The sequence below is a fragment of the Nothobranchius furzeri genome, chromosome 7 (assembly GCF_043380555.1).
Source record: "Nothobranchius furzeri strain GRZ-AD chromosome 7, NfurGRZ-RIMD1, whole genome shotgun sequence".
Classification (NCBI taxonomy): Eukaryota; Metazoa; Chordata; class Actinopteri; order Cyprinodontiformes; family Nothobranchiidae; genus Nothobranchius; species Nothobranchius furzeri.
This window is the reverse complement of record NC_091747.1, coordinates 21,563,822-21,581,299: the sequence shown is the minus strand read 5'-3', so window position 1 is coordinate 21,581,299 and position 17,478 is coordinate 21,563,822.

Sequence of the window (17,478 nt, the reverse complement as noted above, 5' to 3'; positions counted from 1 at the left end):
GCGTCTTTCCACGGGTCACCACTGGGTCTGACTGAGCGCCTCCAGGAGAGAGGCCCAAGCAAGACGCGCCCCGAGGAGCGTCTTGCCACATGTCAACACTGGGTCTGACTGAGCGCCTCCAGGAGAGAGGCCCAAGCAAGATGCGCCCCGAGGAGCGTCTTGCCACATGTCAACACTGGGTCTGACTGAGCGCCTCCAGGAGAGAGGCCCAAGCAAGACGCACCCCGAGGAGCGTCTTTCCACGGGTCACCACTGGGTCTGACTGAGCGCCTCCAGGAGAGAGGCCCAAGCAAGACGCGCCCCGAGGAGCGTCTTGCCACATGTCAACACTGGGTCTGACTGAGCGCCTCCAGGAGAGAGGCCCAAGCAAGACGCGCCCCGAGGAGCGTCTTGCCACATGTCAACACTGGGTCTGACTGAGCGCCTCCAGGAGAGAGGCCCAAGCAAGATGCGCCCCGAGGAGCATCTTGCCACATGTCAACAATGGGTCTGACTGAGGGCCTCCAGGAGAGAGGCCCAAGCAAGATGCGCCCGGAGGAGCGTCTTGCCACATGTCAACAATGGGTCTGACAGAGGGCCTCCACGAGAGAGGCCGAAGCAAGACACGCCCCGAGGAGTGTCATGCCACATGTCACCACTGGGTCTGACTGAGCGCCTCCAGGAGAGAGGCCCAAGCAAGACGTGCCCCGAGGAGCGTCAGGCCACATGTCACTACTCAGTCTGACTGAGCGCCTCCAGGAGAGAGGCCCAAGCAAGACGTGCCCCGAGGAGCGTCTTGCCACATGTAAGCACTGGGTCTGACTGAGCACCTCCAGGAGAGAGGCCCCAGCAAGACGCGCCCCGAGGAGCGTCTTGCCTTATGTCAGCACTCGGTCTGACTGAGCGCCTCCAGGAGAGAGGCCCAAGCAAGACGCGCCCCGAGGAGCGTCTTGCAACATGTCAACAATGGGTCTGACTGAGGGCCTCCAGGAGAGAGGCCCAAGCAAGATGCGCCCGGAGGAGCGTCTTGCCACATGTCAACACTGGGTCTGACAGAGGGCCTCCAGGAGAGAGGCCCAAGCAAGACGCGCCCCGAGGAGCGTCTTGCCACATGTCACCTCTGGTTCTGACTGAGCGCCTCCAGGAGAGAGGCCCAAGCAAGACGCGCCCCGTTGAGCGTCTTGTCACATGTCAACACTGGGTCTTTCTGAGGGCCTCCAGGAGAGAAGCCCAAGCAAGACGCGCCCCGAGGAGCGTCTTGCCACATGACAGCACTCGGTCTGACTGAGCGCCTCCAGGAGAGAGGCCCAAGCAAGACGCGCCCCGAGGAGCGTCTTGCCACATGTCAACAATGGGTCTGACTGAGGGCCTCCAGGAGAGAAGCCCAAGCAACACGCGGCCCGAGGAGCGTCTTGCCACATGTCAGCACTCGGTCTGACTGAGCGCCTCCAGGAGAGAGGCCCAAGCAAGACGCGCCCCGAGGAGCGTCTTGCCACATGTCAACAATGGGTCTGACTGAGGGCCTCCAGGAGAGAAGCCCAAGCAAGATGCTCCCCGAGGAGCGTCTTGACACATGTCAGCACTGGGTCTGACAGAGGGCCTCCAGGAGAGAGGCCGAAGCAAGACGCGCCCCGAGGAGTGTCTTGCCACATGTCACCACTTGGTCTGACTGAGGGCCTCCAGGAGAGAAGCCCAAGCAACACACGGCCCGAGGAGCGTCTTGCCACATGTCAGCACTCGGTCTGACTGAGCACCTCCAGGAGAGAGGCCCAAGCAAGACGCGCCCCGAGGAGCGTCTTGCCACATGTCAACAATGGGTCTGACTGAGGGCCTCCAGGAGAGAAGCCCAAGCAAGACGGGCCCCGAGGAGCTTCTTGCCACATGTCAGCACTCGGTCTGACTGAGCGCCTCCAGGAGAGAGGCCAAAGCAAGACGCGCCCCGAGGAGTGTCTTGACAAATGTCAACAAGGGGTCTGACAGAGGGCCTCCATGAGAGAGGCCCAATCAAGACGCGCCCCGAGGAGTGTCTTGCCACATGTCAACACTGGGTCTTACAGAGGGGCTCCATGAGAGAGGCCCAAGCAAGACGCGCCCCGAGGAGCGTCTTTCCACGTGTCACCACTGGGTCTGACTGAGCGCCTCCAGGAGAGAGGCCCAAGCAAGACGCTCCTCGGGGCGCGTCTTGCCACATGTCAACAATGGGTCTGACTGAGGGCCTCCAGGAGAGAAGCCCAAGCAAGACGCTCCCCGAGGAGCGTCTTGACACATGTCAACACTGGGTCTGACAGAGGGCCTCCAGGAGAGAGGCCCAAGCAAGACGCGCCCCGAGGAGTGTCTTGCCACATGTCACCACTTGGTCTGACTGAGCGCCTCCAGGAGAGAGGCCCAAGCAACACGCGCCCCGAGGAGCGTCAGGCCACATGTCACTACTCAGTCTGACTGAGCGCCTCCAGGAGAGAGGCCCAAGCAAGACGCGCCCCGAGGAGCTTCTTGCCACATGTCAGCACTCGGTCTGACTGAGCGCCTCCAGGAGAGAGGCCAAAGCAAGACGCGCCCCGAGGAGTGTCTTGACACATGTCAACAAGGGGTCTGACAGAGGACCTCCATGAGAGAGGCCCAATCAAGACGCGCCCCGAGGAGTGTCTTGCCACATGTCAACACTGGGTCTGACAGAGGGGCTCCAGGAGAGAGGCCCAAGCAAGACGCGCCCCGAGGATTGTCTTGCCACATGTCACCACTTGGTCTGACTGAGCGCCTCCAGGAGAGAGGCCCAAGCAAGACGCGCCCCGAGGAGCGTCTTTCCACGTGTCACCACTGGGTCTGACTGAGCGCCTCAAGGAGAGAGGCCCAAGCAAGACGCGCCCCGAGGAGCGTCTTGCCACATGTCAACACTGGGTCTGAATGAGCGCCTCCAGGAGAGAGGCCCAAGCAAGACGCGCCCCGAGGAGCGTCTTGCCACATGTCAACAATGGGTCTGACTGAGGGCCTCCAGGAGAGAAGCCCAAGCAAGACGCGCCCCGAGGAGCGTCTTGACACATGTCAACACTGGGTCTGACTGAGCGCCTCCAGGAGAGAGGCCCAAGCAAGACGCGCCCCGAGGAGCGTCTTGCCACATGTCAACACTGGGTCTGACTGAGCGCCTCCAGGAGAGAGGCCCAAGCAAGATGCGCCCCGAGGAGCGTCTTGCCACATGTCAACAATGGGTCTGACTGAGGGCCTCCAGGAGAGAGGCCCAAGCAAGATGCGCCCGGAGGAGCGTCTTGCCACATGTCAACAATGGGTCTGACTGAGGGCCTTCAGGAGAGAAGCCCAAGCAAGACGCGCCCCGAGGAGCGTCTTGACACATGTCAACACTGGGTCTGACAGAGGGCCTCCACGAGAGAGGCCCAAGCAAGACGCGCCCCGAGGAGTGTCATGCCACATGTCACCACTGGGTCTGACTGAGCGCCTCCAGGAGAGAGGCCCAAGCAAGACGTGCCCCGAGGAGCGTCAGGCCACATGTCACTACTCAGTCTGACTGAGCGCCTCCAGGAGAGAGGCCCAAGCTAGACGCGCCCCGAGGAGCGTCTTGCCACATGTAAGCACTGGGTCTGACTGAGCGCCTCCAGGAGAGAGGCCCCAGCAAGACGCGCCCCGAGGAGCGTCTTGCCTTATGTCAGCACTCGGTCTGAATGAGCGCCTCCAGGAGAGAGGCCCAAGCAAGACGCGCCCCGAGGAGCGTCTTGCAACATGTCAACAATGGGTCTGACTGAGGGCCTCCAGGAGAGAGGCCCAAGCAAGATGCGCCCGGAGGAGCGTCTTGCCACATGTCAACACTGGGTCTGACAGAGGGCCTCCAGCAGAGAGGCCCAAGCAAGACGCGCCCCGAGGAGCGTCTTGCCACATGTCACCTCTGGTTCTGACTGAGCGCCTCCAGGAGAGAGGCCCAAGCAAGACGCGCCCCGAGGAGCGTCTTGCCACATGTCAGCACTCGGTCTGACTGAGCGCCTCCAGGAGAGAGGCCCAAGCAACACGCGCCCCGAGGAGCGTCAGGCCACATGTCACTACTCAGTCTGACTGAGCGCCTCCAGGAGAGAGGCCCAAGCAAGACGCGCCCCGAGGAGCGTCTTGCCACATGTCAACAATGGGTCTTACTGAGGGCCTCCAGGAGAGAAGCCCAAGCAAGACGCGCCCCGAGGAGCTTCTTGCCACATGTCAGCACTCGGTCTGACTGAGCGCCTCCAGGAGAGAGGCCAAAGCAAGACGCGCCCCGAGGAGTGTCTTGACACATGTCAACAAGGGGTCTGACAGAGGGCCTCCATGAGAGAGGCCCAATCAAGACGCGCCCCGAGGAGTGTCTTGCCACATGTCAACACTGGGTCTGACAGAGGGGCTCCAGGAGAGAGGCCCAAGCAAGACGCTCCCCGAGGATTGTCTTGCCACATGTCACCACTTGGTCTGACTGAGCGCCTCCAGGAGAGAGGCCCAAGCAAGACGCGCCCCGAGGAGCGTCTTTCCACGTGTCACCACTGGGTCTGACTGAGCGCCTCCAGGAGAGAGGCCCAAGCAAGACGCGCCCCGAGGAGCGTCTTGCCACATGTCAACACTGGGTCTGAATGAGCGCCTCCAGGAGAGAGGCCCAAGCAAGACGCGCCCCGAGGAGCGTCTTGCCACATGTCAACAATGGGTCTGACTGAGGGCCTCCAGGATAGAAGCCCAAGCAAGACGCGCCCCGAGGAGCGTCTTGACACATGTCAACACTGGGTCTGACTGAGCGCCTCCAGGAGAGAGGCCCAAGCAAGACGCGCCCCGAGGAGCGTCTTGCCACATGTCAACACTGGGTCTGACTGAGCGCCTCCAGGAGAGAGGCCCAAGCAAGATGCGCCCCGAGGAGCGTCTTGCCACATGTCAACAATGGGTCTGACTGAGGGCCTCCAGGAGAGAGGCCCAAGCAAGATGCGCCCGGAGGAGCGTCTTGCCACATGTCAACAATGGGTCTGACTGAGGGCCTTCAGGAGAGAAGCCCAAGCAAGACGCGCCCCGAGGAGCGTCTTGACACATGTCAACACTGGGTCTGACAGAGGGCCTCCACGAGAGAGGCCCAAGTGGGACACGCCCAGAGGAGTGTCATGCCACATGTCACCACTGGGTCTGACTGAGCGCCTCCAGGAGAGAGGCCCAAGCAAGACGTGCCACGAGGAGCGTCAGGCCACATGTCACTACTCAGTCTGACTGAGCGCCTCCAGGAGAGAGGCCCAAGCTAGACGCGCCCCGAGGAGCGTCTTGCCACATGTAAGCACTGGGTCTGACTGAGCGCCTCCAGGAGAGAGGCCCCAGCAAGACGCGCCCCGAGGAGCGTCTTGCCTTATGTCAGCACTCGGTCTGAATGAGCGCCTCCAGGAGAGAGGCCCAAGCAAGACGCGCCCCGAGGAGCGTCTTGCAACATGTCAACAATGGGTCTGACTGAGGGCCTCCAGGAGAGAGGCCCAAGCAAGACGCGCCCCGAGGAGCGTCTTGCCACATGTCAGCACTCGGTCTGACTGAGCGCCTCCAGGAGAGAGGCCCAAGCAAGACGCGCCCCGAGGAGCGTCTTGCCACATGTCAACAATGGGTCTGACTGAGGGCCTCCAGGAGAGAAGCCCAAGCAACACGCGGCCCGAGGAGCGTCTTGCCACATGTCAGCACTCGGTCTGACTGAGCGCCTCCAGGAGAGAGGCCCAAGCAAGACGCGCCCCGAGGAGCGTCTTGCCACATGTCAACAATGGGTCTGACTGAGCGCCTCCAGGAGAGAGCCCCAAGCAAGAAGCACCCCGAGGAGCTTCTTGCCACATGTCAACAATGGGTCTGACTGAGGGCCTCCAGGAGAGAGGCCCAAGCAAGACGCGCCCAGAGGAGCGTCTTGCCACGTGTCACCACTGGGTCTGATTGAGCAACTCCAGGAGAGAGGCCCCAGCAAGACGCACCCCGAGGAGCGTCTTGCCTTATGTCAGCACTCGGTCTGACTGAGCGCCTCCAGGAGAGAGGCCCATGCAAGACGCGCCCCGAGGAGTGTCTTGCCACATGTCACTACTCGGTCTAACTGAGCGCCTCCAGGAGAAAGGTCCAAGCAAGACGCGCCCCGAGGAGCGTCTTGCCAAATGTCACTACTCGGTCTGACTGAGCACCTCCAGGAGGGAGGTCCAAACAAGACGCGCCCCGTGGAGCGTCTTGCCACATGTCACTACTTGGTCTGACTGAGCACCTCCAGGAGAGAGGCCCAAGCAAGACGTGCCCCGAGGAGCGTCTTGCCACATGGCAACAATGGGTCTGACTGAGGGCCTCCAGGAGAGAAGCCCAAGCAAGACGCGCCCAGAGGAGCGTCTTGCCACATGTCAACACTGGGTCTGACTGAGCGCCTCCAGGAGAGAGGCCCAAGCAAGACACGCCCCGAGGAGCGTCTTGACACATGTCAACACTGGGTCGGACTGAGGGCCTCCATGAGAGAAGCCCCAGCAAGACGCGCCCCGAGGAGCGTCTTGCCACATGTCAACAATGGGTCTGACTGAGGGCCTCCAGGAGAGAAGCCCAAGCAAGAAGCGCCCCGAGGAGCGTCTTGCCACATGTCAACACTGGGTCTGACTGAGCGCCTCCAGGAGAGAGGCCCAAGCAAGACACGCCCCGAGGAGCGTCTTGACACATGTTAACACTGGGTCTGACTGAGGGCCTCCATGAGAGAAGCCCAAGCAAGACGCGCCCCGAGGAGAGTCTTGCCACATGTCAACACTGGGTCTGACAGAGGGCATCCAGGAGAGAGGTCCAAGCAACACGCGCCCCGAGGAGCATCTTGCCACATGTCAACACTGGGTCTGACTGAGTGCCTCCATGAGAGAAGCCCCAGCAAGATGCGCCCCGAGGAGCGTCTTGCCACATGTCACTACTCGGTCTGACTGAGCGCCTCCAGGAGAGAGACCCAAGCAAGACGTGCCCCGAGGAGCATCTTGCCACATGTCAACACTGGGTCTGACTGAGTGCCTCCATGAGAGAAGCCCCAGCAAGATGCGCCCCGAGGAGCGTCTTGCCACATGTCACTACTCGGTCTGACTGAGCGCCTCCAGGAGAGAGACCCAAGCAAGACGTGCCCCGAGGAGCGTCTTGCCACATGTCAACACTGGGTCTGACTGAGCGCCTCCAGGAGAGAGGCCCAAGCAAGACACTCCCCGAGGAGTGTCTTGACACATGTCAACACTGGGTCTGACTGAGGGCCTCCATGAGAGAAGCCCAAGCAAGACGCGCCCCGAGGAGAGTCTTGCCACATGTCAACACTGGGTCTGACAGAGGGCATCCAGGAGAGAGGCCCAAGCAATACGCGCCCCGAGGAGCGTCTTGCCACATGTCAACCATGGGTCTGACTGAGGGCCTCCAGGAGAGAAGCAAAAGCAAGATGCGCCCCGCAGAGCTTCTTTCCACATGTCAACAATGGGTCTTACTGAGGGCCTCCAGGTGAGAGGCCCAAGCAAGACGCGCCCCGAGGAGCGTCTTGCCACGTGTCAACACTGGGTCTGACTTAGCGCCTCCAGGAGAGAGGCCCAAGCAAGATGCGCCCCGAGGAGCATCTTGCCACGTGTCACCACTGGGTCTGACTGAGCTCCTCCAGGAGAGAGGCCAAAGCAAGACGCGCCCAGAGGAGCGTCTTGCCACGTCTCACCACTGGGTCTGACTGAGCACCTCCAGGAGAGAGGCCCCAGCAAGATGCGCCCCGAGGAGCGTCTTGACTTATGTCAGCACTCGGTCTGACTGAGCGCCTCCAGGAGGGAGGTCCAAGCAAGAAGCGCCCCGAGGAGCGTCTTGCCACATGTCACTACTCGGTCTGACTGAGCACCTCCAGGAGAGAGGCCCAAGCAAGACGTGCCCCGAGGAGCGTCTTGCCACATGTCAACAATGGGTCTGACTGAGGGCCTCCAGGAGAGAAGCCCAAGCAAGACGCGCCCAGAGGAGCGTCTTGCCACATGTCAACACTGGGTCTGACTGAGCGCCTCCAGGAGAGAGGCCCAAGCAAGACACACCCCGAGGAGCGTCTTGACACATGTCAACACTGGGTCGGACTGAGGGCCTCCATGAGAGAAGCCCAAGCAAGACGCTCCCCGAGGAGAGTCTTGCCACATGTCAACACTCGGTCTGACATTGGGCATTCAGGTGAGAGGCCCAAGCAATACGCGCCCCGAGGAGCGTCTTGCCACATGTCACCACTGGGTCTGAATGAGCGCCTCCAGGAGAGAGGCCCAACCAAGACGCGCCCCGAGGAGTGTCTTGCCACATGCCAACACTGGGTCTGACTGAGCGCCTCCAGGAGAGAGGCCCAAGCAAGACGCGCCCCGAGGAGAGTCTTGCCACGTGTCAACACTGGGTCTGACTGAGCGCCTCCAGGAGAGAGGCCCAAGCAAGACGCGCCCCGAGGAGCGTCTTTCCACGTGTCACCACTGGGTCTGACTGAGCGCCTCCAGGAGAGAGGCCCAAGCAAGACGCGTCCCGAGGAGCGTCTTGCCACATGTCAACACTGGGTCTGACTGAGCGCCTCCAGGAGAGAGGCCCCAGCAAGACGCGCCCCGAGGAGCGTCTTGCCTTATGTCAGCACTCGGTCTGACTGAGCGCCTCCAGGAGAGAGGCCCAAGCAAGACGCGCCCCGAGGAGCGTCTTGCCACATGTCAACAATGGGTCTGACTGAGGGCCTCCAGGAGAGAAGCCAAAGCAAGACACGCCCCGAGGAGCTTCTTTCCACATGTCAACAATGGGTCTTACTGAGGGCCTCCATGAGAGAAGCCCAAGCAAGACGCGCCCCGAGGAGTGTCTTGCCACATGTCAACACTGTGTCTGACTGAGCGCCTCCAGGAGAGAGGCCCAAGCAAGACGCGCCCCGAGGAGCGTCTTGCCACGTGTCAACACTGGGTCTGACTGCGCTCCTCCAGGAGAGAGGCCCAAGCAAGACGCGCCCAGAGGAGCGTCTTGCCACGTGTCACCACTGGGTCTGATTGACCACCTCCAGGAGAGAGGTCCCAGCAAGACGCGCCCCGAGGAGCGTCTTGCCTTATGTCAGCACTCGGTCTGACTGAGCGCCTCCAGGAGAGAGGCCCAAGCAAGACGCGCACCGAGGAGCGTCTTGCCAAATGTCACTACTCGGTCTGACTGAGCGCCTCCAGGAGGGAGGTCCAAGCAAGACGCTCCCCGAGGAGTGTCTTGCCACATGTCACCACTGGGTCTGACTGAGCGCCTCCAGGAGAGAAGCCCAAGCAAGACGCGCTCGAGGAGCGTCTTGTCACATGTCAACACTGGGTCTTTCTGAGCGCCTCCAGGAGAGAAGCCCAAGCAAGACGCGCCCCGAGGAGCGTCTTTCCACATGTCAGCACTCGGTCTGAATGAGCGCCTCCAGGAGAGAGGCCCAAGCAAGACGCGCCCAAAGGAGCGTCTTGCAACATGTCAACAATGGGTCTGACTGAGGGCCTCCAGGAGAGAAGCCCAAGCAACACGCGGCCCGAGGAGCGTCTTGCCACTTGTCAGCACTCGGTCTGACTAAGCGCCTCCAGGAGAGAGGCCAACGCACGACGCGCCCCGAGGAACGTCTTGCCACATGTCAACAATAGGTTTGACTGAGGGCCTCCAGGAGAGAAGCCCAAGCAAGACACGCCCCGAGGAGCGTCTTGACACATGTCAACACTGGGTCTGACAGAGGGCCTCCAGGAGAGAGGCCCAAGCAAGACGCGCCCCGAGGAGTGTCTTGCCACATGTCACCACTTGGTCTGACTGAGCGCCTCCAGGAGAGAGGCCCAAGCAACACGCTGCCCGAGGAGCGTCTTGCCACATGTCAGCACTCGGTCTGACTGAGCGCCTCCAGGAGAGAGGCCCAAGCAAGACGCGCCCCGAGGAGCATCTTGCCACATGTCAACAATGGGTCTGACTGAGGGCCTCCAGGAGAGAAGGCCAAGCAACACGCGGCCCGAGGAGCGTCTTGCCACATGTCAGCACTCGGTCTGACTGAGCGCCTCCAGGAGAGAGGCCCAAGCAAGACGCGCCCCGAGGAGCGTCTTGCCACATGTCAACAATGGGTCTGACTGAGGGCCTCCAGGAGAGAAGCCCAAGCAAGACGCGCCCCGAGGAGCGTCTTGACACATGTCAGCACTGGGTCTGACAGAGGGCCTCCAGGAGAGAGGCCGAAGCAAGACGCGCCCCGAGGAGTGTCTTGCCACATGTCACCAATTGGTCTGAGTGAGGGCCTCCAGGAGAGAAGCCCAAGCAACACGCGGCCCGAGGAGCGTCTTGCCACATGTCAGCACTCGGTCTGACTGAGCGCCTCCAGGAGAGAGGCCCAAGCAAGACGCGCCCCGAGGAGCGTCTTGCCACATGTCAACAATGGGTCTGACTGAGGGCCTCCAGGAGAGAAGCCCAAGCAAGACGCGCCCCGAGGAGCGTCTTGACACATGTCAACACTGGGTCTGACAGAGGGCCTCCAGGAGAGAGGCCCAAGCAAGACGCGCCCCGAGGAGTGTCTTGCCACATGTCACCACTTGGTCTGACTGAGCGCCTCCAGGAGAGAGGCCCAAGCAACACGCGCCCCGAGGAGCGTCAGGCCACATGTCACTACTCAGTCTGACTGAGCGCCTCCAGGAGAGAGGCCCAAGCAAGACGCGCCGCGAGGAGCGTCTTGCCACATGTCAACAATGGGTCTTACTGAGGGCCTCCAGGAGAGAAGCCCAAGCGCCTCCAGGAGAGAGGCACCAGCAAGACGCGCCCCAAGGAGCGTCTTGCCACATGTCAGCACTCGGTCTGACTGAGCGCCTCCAGGAGAGAGCCCCAAGCAAGAAGCACCCCGAGGAGCTTCTTGCCACATGTCAACAATGGGTCTGACTGAGGGCCTCCAGGAGAGAGGCCCAAGCAAGACGCGCCCAGAGGAGCGTCTTGCCACGTGTCACCACTGGGTCTGATTGAGTAACTCCAGGAGAGAGGCCCCAGCAAGACGCACCCCGAGGAGCGTCTTGCCTTATGTCAGCACTCGGTCTGACTGAGCGCCTCCAGGAGAGAGGCCCATGCAAGACGCGCCCCGAGGAGCGTCTTGCCACATGTCACTACTCGGTCTAACTGAGCGCCTCCAGGAGAAAGGTCCAAGCAAGACGCGCCCCGAGGAGCGTCTTGCCAAATGTCACTACTCGGTCTGACTGAGCACCTCCAGGAGGGAGGTCCAAACAAGACGCGCCCCGTGGAGCGTCTTGCCACATGTCACTACTTGGTCTGACTGAGCACCTCCAGGAGAGAGGCCCAAGCAAGACGTGCCCCGAGGAGCGTCTTGCCACATGGCAACAATGGGTCTGACTGAGGGCCTCCAGGAGAGAAGCCCAAGCAAGACGCGCCCAGAGGAGCGTCTTGCCACATGTCAACACTGGGTCTGACTGAGCGCCTCCAGGAGAGAGGCCCAAGCAAGACACGCCCCGAGGAGCGTCTTGACACATGTCAACACTGGGTCGGACTGAGGGCCTCCATGAGAGAAGCCCCAGCAAGACGCGCCCCGAGGAGCGTCTTGCCACATGTCACTACTCGGTCTGACTGAGCGCCTCCAGGAGAGAGACCCAAGCAAGACGTGCCCCGAGGAGCGTCTTGCCACATGCCAACAATGGGTCTGACTGAGGGCCTCCAGGAGAGAAGCCCAAGCAAGAAGCGCCCCGAGGAGCGTCTTGCCACATGTCAACACTGGGTCTGACTGAGCGCCTCCAGGAGAGAGGCCCAAGCAAGACACGCCCCGAGGAGCGTCTTGACACATGTTAACACTGGGTCTGACTGAGGGCCTCCATGAGAGAAGCCCAAGCAAGACGCGCCCCGAGGAGAGTCTTGCCACATGTCAACACTGGGTCTGACAGAGGGCATCCAGGAGAGAGGTCCAAGCAACACGCGCCCCGAGGAGCATCTTGCCACATGTCAACACTGGGTCTGACTGAGTGCCTCCATGAGAGAAGCCCCAGCAAGATGCGCCCCGAGGAGCGTCTTGCCACATGTCAACAATGGGTCTGACTGAGGGCCTCCAGGAGAGAAGCCCAAGCAACACGCGGCCCGAGGAGCGTCTTGCCACATGTCAGCACTCGGTCTGACTGAGCGCCTCCAGGAGAGAGGCCAAAGCAAGAAGCGCCCCGAGGAGCGTCTTGCCACATGTCAACAATGGGTCTGACTGAGGGCCTCCAGGAGAGAAGCCCAAGCAAGACGCGCCCCGAGGAGCGTCTTGACACATGTCAACACTGGGTCTGACAGAGGGCCTCCAGGAGAGAGGCCCAAGCAAGACGCGCCCCGAGGAGTGTCTTGCCACATGTCACCACTTGGTCTGACTGAGCGCCTCCAGGAGAGAGGCCCAAGCAACACGCGCCCCGAGGAGCGTCAGGCCACATGTCACTACTCAGTCTGACTGAGCGCCTCCAGGAGAGAGGCCCAAGCAAGACGCACCCCGAGGACCGTCTTGCCACGTGACAACACTGGGTCTGATTGAGGGCCTTCTGGAGAGAGGCCCAAGCAAGACGCGCCCCAAGGAGCGTCTTGCCACATGTCAACAATGGGTCTTACTGAGGGCCTCCAGGAGAGAAGCCCAAGCAAGACGCGCCCTGAGGAGCTTCTTGCCACATGTCAGCACTGGGTCTGACTGAGCGCCTCCAGGAGAGAGGCCCAAGCAAGACGCGCCCCGAGGAGTGTCTTGCCACATGTCACTACTCGGTCTGACTGAGCGCCTCAAGGAGAGAGGTCCAAGCAACACGCGCCCCGAGGAGCGTCTTTCCACATGTCAACACTGGGTCTGACTGAGTGCCTCCATGAGAGAAGCCCCAGCAAGACGCGCCCCGAGGAGCGTCTTGCCACATGTCACTACTCGGTCTGACTGAGCGCCTCCAGGAGAGAGGCCCAAGCAAGACGTGCCCCGAGGAGCGTCTTGCCACATGTCAACAATGGGTCTGACTGAGGGCCTCCAGGAGAGAAGCCCAAGCAAGAAGCGCCTAGATGAGCGTCTTGCCACATGTCAACACTGGGTCTGACTGAGCGCCTCCAGGAGAGAGGCCCAAGCAAGACACGCCCCGAGGAGCGTCATGACACATGTCAACACTGGGTCTGACTGAGGGCCTCCATGAGAGAAGCCCAAGCAAGACGGGCCCGGAGGAGAGTCTTGCCACATGTCAACACTGGGTCTGACAGAGGGCATCCAGGAGAGAGGCCCAAGCAATACGCGCCCCGAGGAGCGTCTTGCCACATGTCAACAATGGGTCTGACTGAGGGCCTCCAGGAGAGAGGCCCAAGCAAGACGCTCCCCGAGGAGCGTCTTGCGACGTGTCAACACTGGGTCTGACTTAGCGCCTCGAGGAGAGAGGCCCAAGCAAGATGCGCCCCAAGGAGCGTCTTGCCACGTGTCACCACTGGGTCTGACTGAGGTCCTCCAGGAGAGAGGCCCAAGCACGACGCGCCCGGAGGAGCGTCTTGCCACGTGTCACCACTGGGTCTGATTGAGCACCTCCAGGAGAGAGGCCCCAGCAAGACGCGCCCCGAGGAGCGTCTTGCCACTTGTCACTACTCGGTCTAACTGAGCGCCTCCAGGAGAGAGGTCCAAGCAAGATGCGCCCCGAGGAGCGTCTTGCCACATGTCACTACTCGGTCTGACTGAGCGCCTCCAGGAGGGAGGTCCAAGCAAGACGCGCCCCGAGGAGCGTCTTGCCACATGTCACTACTCGGTCTGACTGAGCGCCTCCAGGAGAGAGGCCCAAGCAAGACGTGCCCAGAGGAGCGTCTTGCCACATGTCAACACAGGGTCTGACTGAGCGCCTCCAGGAGAGAGGCCCAAGCAAGACACGCCCCGAGGAGCGTCTTGACACATGTCAACACTGGGTCGGACTGAGGGCCTCCATGAGAGAAGCCCAAGCAAGACGCGCCCCGAGGAGTGTCTTGCCACATGTCAACACTCGGTCTGACAGAGGGCATTCAGGAGAGAGGCCCAAGCAATACTCGCCCCGAGGAGCGTCTTGCCACATGTCACCACTGGGTCTGAATGAGCGCCTCCAGGAGAGAGGCCCAACCAAGACGCGCCCCGAGGAGTGTCTTGCCACATGCCAACACTGGGTCTGACTGAGCGCCTCCAGGAGAGAGGCCCAAGCAAGACGCGCCCCGAGGAGCGTCTTGCCACGTGTCAACACTGGGTCTGACTGAGCGCCTCCAGGAGATAGGCCCAAGCAAGACGCGCCCCGAGGAGTGTCTTTCCACGTGTCACCACTGGGTCTGACTGAGCGCCTCCAGGAGAGAGGCCCAAGAAAGACGCGCCCCGAGGAGCGTCTTGCCACATGTCAACACTGGGTCTGACTGAGCGTCTCCTGGAGAGAGGCCCAAGCAAGACGCGCCCCGAGGAGCGTCTTGCCACATGTCAACAATGGGTCTGACTGAGGGCCTCCAGGAGAGAGGCCCAAGCAAGATGCGCCCCGAAGAGCGTCTTGCCACATGTCACTACTCGGTCTGACTGAGCGCCTCCAGGAGAGAGGCCCAAGCAAGACGTGCCCAGAGGAACGTCTTGCCACATGTCAACACGGGGTCTGACTGAGCGCCTCCAGGAGAGAGTCCCAAGCAAGACACGCCCCGAGGAGCGTCTTGACACATGTCAACACTGGGTCGGACTGAGGGCCTCCATGAGAGAAGCCCAAGCAAGACGCGCCCCGAGGAGTGTCTTGCCACATGTCAACACTCGGTCTGACAGAGGGCATTCAGGAGAGAGGCCCAAGCAAGACGCGCCCCGAGGAGCGTCTTGACACATGTCAACACTGGGTCTGACAGAGGGCCTCCAGGAGAGAGGCCCAAGCAAGACGCGCCCCGAGGAGCGTCTTGCCACATGTCACCACTTGGTCTGACTGAGCGCCTCCAGGAGAGAGGCCCAAGCAACACGCGCCCCGAGGAGCGTCAGGCCACATGTCACTACTCAGTCTGACTGAGCGCCTCCAGGAGAGAGGCCCAAGCAAGACGCACCCCGAGGACCGTCTTGCCACGTGTCAACACTGGGTCTGATTGAGGGCCTTCTGGAGAGAGGCCCAAGCAAGACGCGCCCCAAGGAGCGTCTTGCCACATGTCAACAATGGGTCTGACTGAGGGCCTCCAGGAGAGAAGCCCAAGCAACACGCGGCCCGAGGAGCGTCTTGCCACATGTCAGCACTCGGTCTGACTGAGCGCCTCCAGGAGAGAGGCCAAAGCAAGAAGCGCCCCGAGGAGCGTCTTGCCACATGTCAACAATGGGTCTGACTGAGGGCCTCCAGGAGAGAAGCCCAAGCAAGACGCGCCCCGAGGAGCGTCTTGACACATGTCAACACTGGGTCTGACAGAGGGCCTCCAGGAGAGAGGCCCAAGCAAGACGCGCCCCGAGGAGTGTCTTGCCACATGTCACCACTTGGTCTGACTGAGCGCCTCCAGGAGAGAGGCCCAAGCAACACGCGCCCCGAGGAGCGTCAGGCCACATGTCACTACTCAGTCTGACTGAGCGCCTCCAGGAGAGAGGCCCAAGCAAGACGCACCCCGAGGACCGTCTTGCCACGTGTCAACACTGGGTCTGATTGAGGGCCTTCTGGAGAGAGGCCCAAGCAAGACGCGCCCCAAGGAGCGTCTTGCCACATGTCAACAATGGGTCTTACTGAGGGCCTCCAGGAGAGAAGCCCAAGCAAGACGCGCCCTGAGGAGCTTCTTGCCACATGTCAGCACTGGGTCTGACTGAGCGCCTCCAGGAGAGAGGCCCAAGCAAGACGCGCCCCGAGGAGTGTCTTGCCACATGTCACTACTCGGTCTGACTGAACGCCTCAAGGAGAGAGGTCCAAGCAACACGCGCCCCGAGGAGCGTCTTTCCACATGTCAACACTGGGTCTGACTGAGTGCCTCCATGAGAGAAGCCCCAGCAAGACGCGCCCCGAGGAGCGTCTTGCCACATGTCACTACTCGGTCTGACTGAGCGCCTCCAGGAGAGAGGCCCAAGCAAGACGTGCCCCGAGGAGCGTCTTGCCACATGTCAACAATGGGTCTGACTGAGGGCCTCCAGGAGAGAAGCCCAAGCAAGAAGCGCCTAGATGAGCGTCTTGCCACATGTCAACACTGGGTCTGACTGAGCGCCTCCAGGAGAGAGGCCCAAGCAAGACACGCCCCGAGGAGCGTCATGACACATGTCAACACTGGGTCTGACTGAGGGCCTCCATGAGAGAAGCCCAAGCAAGATGGGCCCGGAGGAGAGTCTTGCCACATGTCAACACTGGGTCTGACAGAGGGCATCCAGGAGAGAGGCCCAAGCAATACTCGCCCCGAGGAGCGTCTTCCCACATGTCAACAATGGGTCTGACTGAGGGCCTCCAGGAGAGAGGCCCAAGCACGACGCGCCCCGAGGAGCGTCTTGCCACGTGTCACCACTGGGTCTTACTTAGCGCCTCGAGGAGAGAGGCCCAAGCAAGATGCGCCCCGAGGAGCGTCTTGCCACGTGTCACCACTGGGTCTGACTGAGGTCCTCCAGGAGAGAGGCCCAAGCACGACGCGCCCCGAGGAGCGTCTTGCCACGTGTCACCACTGGGTCTGATTGAGCACCTCCAGGAGAGAGGCCCCAGCAAGACGCGCCCCGAGGAGCGTCTTGCCACTTGTCACTACTCGGTCTAACTGAGCGCCTCCAGGAGAGAGGTCCAAGCAAGATGCGCCCCGAGGAGCGTCTTGCCACATGTCACTACTCGGTCTGACTGAGCGCCTCCAGGAGGGAGGTCCAAGCAAGACGCGCCCCGAGGAGCGTCTTGCCACATGTCACTACTCGGTCTGACTGAGCGCCTCCAGGAGAGAGGCCCAAGCAAGACGTGCCCAGAGGAGCGTCTTGCCACATGTCAACACAGGGTCTGACTGAGCGCCTCCAGGAGAGAGGCCCAAGCAAAACACGACCCGAGGAGCATCTTGACACATGTCAACACTGGGTCGGACTGAGGGCCTCCATGAGAGAAGCCCAAGCAAGACGCGCCCCGAGGAGTGTCTTGCCACATGTCAACACTCGGTCTGACAGAGGGCATTCAGGAGAGAGGCCCAAGCAATACTCGCCCCGAGGAGCGTCTTGCCACATGTCACCACTGGGTCTGAATGAGCGCCTCCAGGATAGAGGCCCAACCAAGACGCGCCCCGAGGAGTGTCTTGCCACATGCCAACACTGGGTCTGACTGAGCGCCTCCAGGAGAGAGGCCCAAGCAAGACGCGCCCCGAGGAGCGTCTTGCCACGTGTCAACACTGGGTCTGACTGAGCGCCTCCAGGAGATAGGCCCAAGCAAGACGCGCCCCGAGGAGCGTCTTTCCACGTGTCACCACTGGGTCTGACTGAGCGCCTCCAGGAGAGAGGCCCAAGAAAGACGCGCCCCGAGGAGCGTCTTGCCACATGTCAACACTGGGTCTGACTGAGCGCCTCCTGGAGAGAGGCCCAAGCAAGACGCGCCCCGAGGAGCGTCTTGCCACATGTCAACAATGGGTCTGACTGAGGGCCTCCAGGAGAGAGGC